We start from the raw sequence: 11,845 nt of genomic DNA, 5'->3' as shown, positions 1-11,845 counted from the left end.
TCCATCTGTTTTCTCACAGATTTTCCCCTAATTGGAAAACTCAATATTTAACTCTGTTTGCCCAAAATCTGTAAGTGGCACAAAAGGTTAGAATTCAGTTTGATCTATCTCCTACACATTCGGTGAGATCGTGCTATATGTGAGATCGCGTTTGTGGCGCTTGGCTGGTAAACATATAGGAAGGGAGTGTGTTATTACGTGTGCCTGTGTTTGCGCTGATTGAGGAGCTGGCTCCGGCTCTCAGAACATCATGTATAATGGATGTGTACTCTTTCAGCTATGCACAAAAGCCAGATGTTCCTTCTATCAGCGGGTCCCCGCGCCGTTAACATGTTGGAACACGGCGACGTAAACCAAACAACAACAAACAAGTGTTTTCTGTTACCAACAGCAGCCATTTTGGAACAAATAACAAAAGGAATTTTCGGGACTCCTGACAGCAGGAGGCCTAAAAGTTGTGTCTTTCTAGAGAAATGGTGCCAGTGTTTTTCTTATGCTTAAGAGTTTTTTCTTCATGGTGCGTTTCTTTCCATATCAGGTCAATGAGGGAGTTTCTTTTTTGTTGTAATCCGTGTGTGGTTTCCAGGAGTCTGTTGGAGTGCAGTGTTGGCAGCGTGACAGAGAGCTCTCCTAGGGCTAAACAAACAGCTGCGGCATATGGGTAGGACGTACAGCGCAGCCCCACATCTGAGCCACACAGCGGAGTGGATGAGGTGGGAATGTGAAACCTAACTTGTCTGCGTTTAATGGTCAGCCGTGTTCCCGTACACGCCAGCAGCAGCAGCAGCGGCGGCAGCAGGCTCGCTCGGGATTCATTAGACGCAGGGGCCTGAGCCGTGCCCCCCGATGAAAGCCTGGTGTCAAGGCGTGAGCTCTGATGCCACGACGAGGGAGCGGGAGGCAGGAGGATGGGGAGGAGGGGGTGCTTCGCGAAGACCCACCCCTGGGTATCTATCACACAGCCATCACTCGGGAGCAGAGTAGACCTGATAAATAAATCAACTTAGGGGCCCAGTGAGGTTTCAGGGCCTATTCCTCTTTATAAGTACAGCAGGGTGAGAGATGGAGAGAAAAAAACTTTGACTTCACGCCTTGGTCCCAGTAGGCGTGAGACCAAAGACACCAACTCTGTGATTCTTTCAAAAATTAAATATATTCACTTATCTGAAAGGCCCAGGCTCAAGATCCTCATCTTTTTCTTTAACATCCCAGATAAAAGTGTAAGGACTTTCCCATTGGCTTTCAATCAGCAGCTCTTTGAAAACTCATACTTAATGATTTGAAGGTCTTTTTAGAACTTACTTTGGGACAACAATTTCTGAACTGCCCCTTTTATGTGGAGATGAGTAGAAAAGGGCCTGTATGAAAACATCAGGGAGCTTCAAATTACCCCGACTTTAGAAAGAACATTGGTTATTAGGACTTAATTGAACACGACTGACTCTGCCGCAGCAGCCGCTCTTCATTTTGAATCCACTCCCCAAAGTTTTATTTGTGCTGTTATTTATTTATTACAGACAAAAGTAAAAGACGTGTCTTAGATGTAGTCGAGATTCTCGGCAGTAACTTTACAGGCGTGGGGACATCACGGTTACAGCCGCAGCACAATGAAGCAGCCATTGGTACGTGGAGGCGGGAGGGAGGGAGAGAGTGGGGGAGGCAGCGCGACGGGCGTCACCCCGTCGACCTGCCGGCTGCGTTTCATCTCCAGAAGCTCAAATTAAATACTTGATTTGTTAAAATTGTCCCATCAAGACACCGAAAAGAAGGAAAGCAAACAAAGACTGCGTTGGTGGCGGGGGGGAGTAGAGGGAGGGGGATGAGGAGACAGAAGCATCCAAATTCCCTGTGCGTTAGAAACTTAATGGTTGTGTTTACCTTCTCCCCCTGAATGTTTTCTCTCAAGGCGCTCCTTTAACATACTGTATTTGACTCTAGGAAACATTTCATTCGATCTTATTTTTCTATCGCTTCCGCATTCCGTTTGTTCTCGGCTGCTCTTAAGTTTGCTGCAGTTTGGCAAGTGTTACATAGGCTGAATGGGAGACGTGTCTTTAGGCGCATTCCTCCCTGACAGAGGCTGCTGCATGAGAGAGGGTGACAGCGTCGGCGGGAAAGTTCTTTCTTCCTCCGTGGTTCAGATAAGTAAGCATGCACAACACCCCTGTGATTAAAATCCCCTTCTGATATTTCTATCAAGATTTCCATTAGGAGACAGACAGAGGGGAAGAGCCTGCCAAAACAGCAGGCAGACAAGACAAGCATATACATCCAGCGAGTGGAACAGCGTTCAAAAAGAGCGCAGGGTATTTAAAATATTTAAACCAAACTCTTTGCTGTTTTGTTTTGTGCCCCCCTCCCTCGGTGTTTATTGTTTGTTGATTGCGAGCATCAGAATGTATTTGCAGGCAGCAATCCCAGAACCCGCAGCGGAACACCCCGTGCGGAACCACGCACCGTCACTCACGGAGGGAAGGCGGAGATTTGACACGTTCCTGCCACACACTTGCTGACGGTGCTGTAAGTGCCCCCCCCCACACACACACACCCAAACCCCACCGTCTACAGCACTTCACAAGCAGAGAGCAACAGTCACCTGTCATCTCCTAAAGTATCTGGTAATTGTGTTTCCACCATACAATTATGTACGGTGAGGCCACAAACAGCAGCTTTAGTTCTGCTTCCTCACTGCTTCATATTTCCACCCGTGTCTGAGACAAAAGATTCATTTACATTTTCCTTGGGCAAGTGTTCTTCGCCAGCTCTCCTCCTCCTCCTCCCCTCTCGCACTCGCTCTCTCTCACTAACAAAAGCTTATTTAACCCAAGGTTAGATTACAACGGTGAGGTGATTGCCTGGCCCTCCTCCAGCTCCCCATTATCAGAGGGGGCCACCACCTAATCTGGAGGAGCAGCTCTTCATTAATGTATTATTAACAAGCCTGTTACAGTGTAATGCAGGGAAAAGGCTTTCCTCTGGGGATCGTCCTAATGGGGAGGGCAAGAGTGTGCCTAGTGAAGCAGATCACGGCGAAAGGCCAACGAGAGGGGACTAACGAGACCTGCCCCCTCATCATTTGCCACAATGGAGCATGGTGGCTTCACCAATTAGCTTGATTGTATATTTGGGTTGTTAAAAACAACAGGGTTTAATTGAAAGATGCTCCCTGACCCCCCACGGCGAGAGCAGCGTCTCGAAAAGTTACAGTAGAACGGGGTTTGGATTAATCCTGGGCATCCAACTACATCTACTGTATACTGTGGGAAATGGGTATAGGAAATACAGTAGAAATAGAGCAATCATACAGCTAAATATAGCAGAGGTAGTAGTTTTCACATGCAATTAGAATTAGGTATTAAAAATATATACAGTACCATATACAGAAAGTCCCTTTATCTAAACATCTATGAGTAGTTTTCATAGTCTGTAATAAACAGAGTAGTAACAAGTGTTGGGAAAATTCTTATTAATTTCGCAATTAAACGCTTGCTGTGTGGGGGATTTGAGGTCTTAAACCTTTACTTGCAAAGTGCCTTGAGATAACCTTGTTGTGATTTTAAGATATTTAAATAAATTTGAATTGAATTGAAGCCACGTTTGGCTCATGATGTTCAGGTGCTTATTTTGCTTATTAGCTAGTTGCTAAAAGCTAATGCTGGATGCACACAGGCTGTGATTGGCTCTATTACAGTTGTAAAATCGTAGTAGGAAAAAACAAAAGCTTGAGTAAAAGACCCGATCACACTAAACGCTGTGTGTGCGTCAACGCCGACAGACGCCACCAGTGCCTCCGATCGCTCGTGGCCCAAAATCATGGCTGGGAAGATAACAAGAGAAAATCAGCCTCACGGCCTGTTATGAGAGCGCAACTGTGTAGAGCCCCAAACAATCCAAGCAGCATTTTCCTCCAGCAGCCCAGATGTTGGGCCAAGCCTGCGTCTTCTCTCGTTGCGTGAAACAACACTAACCGCGACTTCGGATTCCTCCTGCCTGCTGTACACGCACACGTTCCTCCCACCACTCTTCACACTCCCTTCCTCCTGTCTAATTGACTTCATGCCTGTTCATGAAAAGGATCTTGGTTTCCACCTGCTCTGCCTCTATTCACAGCGTAACACCAAATTCTCCTGTGCTCTCACTCTATTAACAGAGATCATACCCAAGTTCAGCTCCCCGCTATTTTGCAGGAGATGCTAAAATCTCATTTTCAACTCAATTTAACCTGGTCCACCTCGGGGGGGAATGGAAAAGTCCTCTCTCTGACTTAATTATGAGCACACAGTACGGCGAGTCAAGAAAACCTTTTCGTATTAACATGGTGGTTATTGCTTGGCAGCCTGTGAACAACAATCACTGCTCTATTTATCAACTTGCTTTCCTGCTTATTGTTGCCAATTTAACACGAAGGAACAGAACCAGACAAAGATTTCCAGGGTTTAATATCGTGTGTGTTTTTCGCTGCGATAATTAGGCGCCAGTGCCGGTAAACACAATCCTGTAGACTTACTATTAAAGATTCCCTCTTCTGATTCAATCTTTTTCAACTAGGTGCCCCAATTATGGTTAATAATTCAGGGATCTTTATGCAGTTAGTTGGAGTGACCCAGATAGCAGCTTCTTTAATGAAGTAGTCTCTTGTTTCATATGCTCCTTGCTTCCGTTTCCTGGCTTCACTGTGTCACAGCCAGACTTCACCCCTGCTCCCTGAAATGTAAGCTCCCCCAATAAACTGACTCTGGGAGGTACAGTGTCGGCGCCTATCAGGCAGGAATGTCACATAATGTCATTCATGTGGGTAGAAGTGTGTTGGCTACGGCGCATACCCAGGCTGTGTTCTCGGGAACAAGTCGTCGGCGCTTTGATTCCGTCACCCGTATGGATATTCATGCGCTTTAGCAGGCGACGGGCTTAATTCGCGCGGCATCTCGAGCTAGGCGCCTCCTTCTAACAAGACTAAGAGGTGACGTCTGCGTGGCATCCTTGAGGAGATCGTCTGTGGCTGTTGCTTTGAGCTCCCCTCGAGCAGATACACAGATCCTTAGCAGAAGCAGTCTGGCTCAGTGTTTAATGGTACACCAATACCGGGTTCAGTGTGATACCGAGACTCCTGTCTGTCTCCTTCCTCCCAGCTATTCAGCACTGTTACCGGGCCATCTGTGACTAAGTGCTGTGCAGTTACCCCAGTTTTAGAGCATTACCCCCAGTGCATCTATGATCTTAATGAACCCACAAGCTTTTTACTGTCAATCAATAATTGAGCAGCCACTGAAGGAGCTTCTTCCACAGCTATTTGAAGGGGCAGGAGGGTGGCTGAGTTTACCCAGCAAGTTAAAAAAGCACGTTGAGAGGCTTTGCCAGACTGGATCCAGCTGCTGCGGAGGAAGTGAAGCAAAGTGAAGTGATGCTTTATTGTGAAGCCTGGGAGGGTTTCCCCCCTTTTTTGGCATCTGTATTAAGCCTAATCCTGTTTTGAGCTGCACATGACACACAAACACCCAGTGAATTCGTGGTCTCAGCCGTTTCTGACTGATCTTCATTTTCACCTCATTCGCGCCTATAGGGATGCATCTGACTACTATTAACAACAGGTCATAACCCAGCACTGGCGTCTTACTGGAGGTAACACCTTCAAACAACTGTCAAGTCAGGCATCGTGCCCATTAGCATCTCACAGTGATTGGCTGACAGTACATACAGACAGGCTTCATAGACATATATTCTTACATGTAATTAATCATATTCATATTCAAACAATAATCACCCCATTATCAGATTCAGTAAGTGCTGAATGCGCACTGAGAGCCCAGCGGCCGTGAAGGCTTAGCACTCTGCATGGAAAGAAAACATATGCGTAGATAAATGACGAGCAAATGAAATAAAAGGACTGAAATTACAGGTAGAGTCAGAGCACAAGCACATAAACAAACCAAGGTGGTGAACAAAGGTCTCAGAGGCTCTTAAAAACCCCTGAACTTGCTCGTGTATACAGTGACTCCTGGCACTTTTGCTTTGGTTTACTTTGATTGCATTCTATTTAGAGGCATTGGTAAGACGGTAAACGCCTTGGTCTAAACGTGCTAAGCTGCCCCCACACATATCAGCTAACTTTACTTCCCCAATATTGCTGTACCCACAACTGGGAGTTGGCCGATGTGCTCTGAGAATGCTTCACGAAGGTCGCGTGGGCCGATTCATCCCGCCGGCGTCCCTCAAACGAGGCGCTGTCCCGTTCTGCGCTGGCCAACCCTCCACCACCAGCTGCTTGCAGCAGAGTTCTTGGGATGCTTTTAGTTGGGGGTTAAGCAGCTGAGAGCAGAGTTTTTCTTCCTCTCTTATTCCCCACAGACGGCGGGGGAATACTAGAGGAAGTGTGTCCCTTGGTTCTCTTAGCCCTCTTTATCCCGAGACTTCCACAGAATAGACCTTAAACCACTTTAGCTCTGCTTTATGGTATCATCATTGAGTCACTTGTGACATGTAGATGCACAGGGTGCTGGAGATCTACAGACTCATCCATTATTTATGAATTGTGTCGCAAGGATATAAATGCTGCTATCTCATTGTGGGGTACTTGGCCTTTCCAACCCCTGCTTAGAAACGGCACCATTCATCCACAGACAGTGATGCTGAGCTTTTCATTCCACGGCCGCTCCTGCGGAGAGCATTGCACGCGCCAGGGGACTCGAGCCGTTCGTTATGTGCATCCCCGTTTTTGCATTATTTCGCGAAGAGTGTAGGCAAACAACTTTCAGACCCACCTGAGGCCAGGCCTGAAAAGTGGAAAAAGTCACGGCCCATGTCCCTCTGGGAAACACAAATCCATCCCCACACGAACTTCACCTTAATTAGTTGGACGGTGCGTAATGGGAAAACATTAGTATTATTATGAAGGGGAAAGGAGTTTGACTGACAAGGTCCTGCTCTTGACTTTTGTTGAATTAAAAGAGGATCTCCATCGCAGGTTTGGTATATTGAAATGGCCATTTGCATATTTGCAGCTATATTAAAAGGGATTAGCTCCAGCCAGTGAAGCACAACAAACAGGAGGAGGAGGACAGCATGGTTTAATATCACAAATGACACCCAGGGAGTTACCCCCTAGCTCCAAGCCTGATTACAGCTCCTTAATTAGGACAGCTTCTCCACTCTCACACATCTTTCCCCCTGTTCTACCGCGTACGGCAGGAGTTTAGTCCCAGATTCAATATTTACCCTGCACTCCTCTACTTGTACCGGGAGTTTTTACCGGGGATAGAAGGGTGAGTTGGGGGTAATATTAATCACGGAATCCGCTCCTCGCATGCAGGTGCAAACCAATTAGCAGGCTGACATTTAAAGGGCTTTAATTAATATTTCGTCACAGATGAAATCAGATATCGGTTATGTTTAAATGTCTTTCTCATCACTTTTTAAATAGTGGAAGCCGGAGCGCTGATTCTCTTGGCAGCTGCGCATCGGTGGGTTTGGAGACGGAGGTTTAGCTTACTCCGCTGACACCTCGCACATGTGCCATCCACACGCCGCACGAGAGTGAAATTGTTGGCGGGCCTGGGAAGTTGGCAAGTCCCTCTCCAGGTGTGACGATGCAACATACGTGAATATAAATATTTAATATATGGATGTCACCAGTTGTGTACGTCCTGAATACGTTGAGTCAAAACTCTGAATTGATTTTGTAGTGTTTGAATGTTTTTTATGTTAAAATATATCTTATCTTTTCTTCTTTTCTGAAAGAAGAATAAATATTTTATTTCCTTTAACTCACATTACGCTGGTTGTTTTGCAAACTGAAATTTTGTAAACAAAACATATGAACAGCTCATAAATACCATGCATTATATATTAAACTACCAAGCAAACAGATCTAGGAGTAAAAAGAAGCAATATTGTTGTTTATTACATGTGTGATGTGTGGAAGGGGCCGTCCTTCATATTGAGATGATGGGATTCATATCACATTTTGCTAACAACACATCTGGATAAGAATTAAATTTAATTTTAATTTAAAATGCCCCGCCATGCTGGTGAAACATGTGTCAGACATGGACACAGCTTAATACAAGCTTTAAAGTGTCACAGAGACCTAAAACACGGTTCAACTTCAGTCTCGTTCGAGTCACATGTAACGAAGCGTTTCTCTGGTGAGAGACAATTAAACACGCCTGTGTGCGCTTACGGTGGGTCTGCCCTGGGTTTGCACTGAGCATGGTGGCGTGTTGTAACTAAATCAATCACAGAACTGCAGCAATAAGCTTTGTTTCATCTGTCACCGCATAAAGACTTAAAGCAAACCTTCATATATGTCGAGCATTAATATTAAAGATTGTGTCAACTACACTTTCTGTTGCGGTTCAGCTTCATGAAATCACACGGGGGCCGCTGACCTGCAAACATGCAACTTGAACCAAATCTTTCTCGTTTTTTTTTTTTTCAACCGCTGCGGAGCCTGCAGGGGTAAAAGGTCAACTGTCACAGAAGCCACAGAGGATCCTCCTGGGTGAAGATCCTTGAGACTTTCCCTTAAACCAAGGCACCATGGCCAGGTTTCACAGGTCTGCCCTGCAGCTGCCCCGGGGCTTGAATACATCTGTGTGTTTGTATGATGGTGTGGTACCACTAGCCACAAAATCCCAGACCATTTCCCCAGTCAATAGTACAGTTGATGTTAATGTTTAAGTGAGCTTACCGGGTTACTGCTGCATTGTGTAGTATGTGTTCTAACTTACGCTGCTGGTATTGTTAATATAAGTTTTGACGGTAAAACTTTCCTGAAGGAGGTCAAATGTTATTTTTGCAAACACAGCTTCACAGTCATCGTCACCAGGACGTACGGTGCATCATTATTTAAGAAAAGAAACCAAGCAGCCCCATAAAGTAACAGTCAGCCACGCGTCCACAGATAAATGAGATTTCGCTCATTTGCATGTCATTCAGTTTCGGTAAAGCGTATAATAAGCGCTGATTGGGAATCCACTCAGCCAGAACTAAACTGTGTTTGCTCTATCCACAGTGGAAAAAAATCATATTAGCAAAAATAAATGTTGGTGGGTTGTTAGAGAGTCTGATTATGTGTGTCTCAGGCAAATTGGCGGTAATGAGTCAAGAGACTGCACTCGTTCACATACATTAAAACAGCGATCATTAGGAAATTAGGGCCCAGATTAATCCTGTTAATGACACACTGGTGCTCATGGGAAAAAAGACGGCCCCAGATGTCGGGATGCGGCACAGTGATGAAGCATCAACTGCATGCGACGGCTGCTGCTCGCTCTCTCTCTCTCTATTGCTCGCTCACTTGCTCGCTCGCTCGCTCTCTCTCTGCCTGACGGTAATGCGGGGCTGCTCCTGCACAGCGCCGCCACTTGAAATGCAAACGAGGGGGGCCGCAGTCGACTGCTAATGAGAGCAGATCCCAGTGATAAGGAGCGAGAGAAAGAGAGAAGGAGAAAGGAAGAGGGGGGAGAAGAGAGGGACGCGAAAGTGAATAAATTAAAAAAAGGAGCGATCTGAACTGAGGATAAGACGCAGCAGCAGGAACTCTGATGTCCCCAATTAGGAAGGATGTCACCCCCTGTCTGGGCTGTAGTAATAAAGCCCTCACTCTGTATTCGGAATCACATGGCTCCAACACTGTTAACATTCTAATATCTTGGGCGTGCATGGTAACATTAATTACTTGGCCACTTGGATGGCTCCTGAATCTCCTTAATGTTTGCTTCCAAATGGAAATCTGAGCTCAGGCTTAGGAGAGTTACATTAGTAAATAATAAGTAATATTTGCCCAGCCAGCAAGCAGTCACGGCTGCTCTGCAACCGCTTCCGCTTCTCCTATTGACTGTTTGGATATACTGTTCTCCTATACAAAGACAATTATTCTGTGAATTTTAACAAGGAAAAGGCGTCTTTTTCTCAGATGTTGGGCACTTATTTAAAGACCGTGTTATGTTTAGTTTTAATTACAGGTGTTGCAAATCTATGCAAATCAGGCGAGCTCCAATCATTGACGGCGTCTTCCCAAACAATTCTCAATGCCATTAGAATTCATGGTCACCTTGAGAAGCGCATCTGCGGCCACATCTGCGTCTCGCGCCGAGGAAACAAACACCGTCGTTCTTGCGCGCCTGCGATACATCATCTCAGATGAGAGAGCGCGGAGGAACGAGCGCTCGTCAGACTAGTGATTCCAAACGGTCAACTTTCATCCAGCGGAAGCCGCGTCTGCAGCATTGTCTTCAAAGTGCAGTGAACCCAGAAGAGAGAGGGGTAAAGCCATTTTGGTGTGTGTATACAGCAGAAATGTGTTCTTTGGGGTGGCAATATAAGAGGAGCCCCGGATAAAGGAGAAAAAGATTACAATTTTCCCCCCATGTTGTGGTGGCAGAGCTGCCAGCGAGAGGCTGAGAGGAGCAGGGAATGTAATGGTTGTATTACTGCACTCGGCGATGCATTATTAATGCAAACGTGATCAAGGCAGGTGGACAAGCCCAGGAGAGATGGCGCTGCTTAATGAACAGCCCCCTCTCTCTCCGCAGAACAAGGCCTGGCAGCTGTTAGTGTTGCACCGTAAGGTGTGAGCCGCTGTACCTCTGTGGTTAAGGTAGCCCCTATTTAATTAACAAATAATCTGCAGCCGCTCCTAATTGACTGTGCTCGTGGACCGGTCCACGTGTCAGCGCCACAGTTTGCCCACCTGCGTTTTCAGACGCTAACGGATCTCTTGTTTTTTTTTTTTTGTTTTTTTTTGTGCCGCGCGTCATTCACTTTGAAACAATTCAAGCGCGTCTAATTGTGCATGATCGGACGAGTAATCTGCCTTTATCTACACATGTTGAAAGGCCTCTCGAATTATAAGCGTTTATCATGAAGTATGAAGAACCGAGGGTCTCCACAGCAGCGCGCGCAAGACAAGTGTAAATCCAAACGCTAGGCGTTGACAGGGGGTGTAACATCGAACACGCCGACATCTGGAGCCACGAGTTTGTATTAATTAAGCAATTATCATAAAACGTATGTTTTTATGAATCGAAATGCATTATTATAAACACGCGTGCACGAGCATGATGTAAAATCAGCCTCTCTTTTTAAATGACAGCTTCCTCTGAGATGTACACCTCACAGTGAAAACAAGGGCCGAGCCACTAATACCGCCATGGTTGGCTGTTACATATGTGCTATTCTTCATGTATGCAGCCTCACTCCAGAACTTATTGTTGTTTACAGGCGGCTAAATTCGCACACAAGCACACTGGGTCCTCGTGACGCTGCCAGTGCGTGCTGCGAGAATTGCTTTTATAGAGGATAACGTCAATTTGACTTTGGATTTTCGTTTAATTTGCAGGAGCGCGCGCATGGGCCGTGACAAGGCGCTGCCTCCATCCCGATGTGTTTTCAAGTCACATACTGTCCCCTAGTGGCAGCGTGGAGTAGTGCAGGTGTAAATCAGTAGCTGCCTGGCGATGCTGCTCCTGTGGGGGAACATGCTCAATGTTCAAGTGGATTACGAGATGCAAAGATGCACTGATAGTGCTAGAAAACTGCATAATTATCCAAAGTGCGCGTGTTTTGATAATGGATTTTATTTGTGTGCTTCATTAACACAGATCTCTATTTGTGTGCAGGGTTAGTGGTGAGGCTTAGGATTATGGAGGTGCTGCTGGGCGTTATGGTGTTTGCTTTTGTAAAACATCCAAGACGCATATGAGGCCAAAAACAGGTTCTAATCAGCACTGTGAATACACAATGTTAAATATGTGAATATTTGCATAATGGACAAACACATGCAGTGACACTAACTATCAGCCTGGGATTCAGAGCTGTTTTACATGGAATCACAGTCCGCAATGGG

The 11,845-nt window shown here is 45.9% G+C and overlaps 1 long non-coding RNA gene across 1 annotated transcript; it reads left to right on the top strand.

The window, feature by feature from the left end:
• Window positions 1-412: 412 nt before the first annotated feature.
• On the top strand, window positions 413-1,161 carry LOC121202216 (uncharacterized). Its single transcript, XR_005897660.2, has 3 exons — window positions 413-517; window positions 587-661; window positions 755-1,161. It is a non-coding gene; the product is annotated as an uncharacterized LOC121202216 (long non-coding RNA).
• Window positions 1,162-11,845: the final 10,684 nt, after the last annotated feature.

Source organism: Betta splendens, chromosome 4 (assembly GCF_900634795.4).
Source record: "Betta splendens chromosome 4, fBetSpl5.4, whole genome shotgun sequence".
Lineage (NCBI taxonomy): Eukaryota > Metazoa > Chordata > Actinopteri > Anabantiformes > Osphronemidae > Betta > Betta splendens.
Note: the sequence above shows the minus strand (reverse complement) of the source record. Positions and strands in the feature narration are given on the sequence as shown.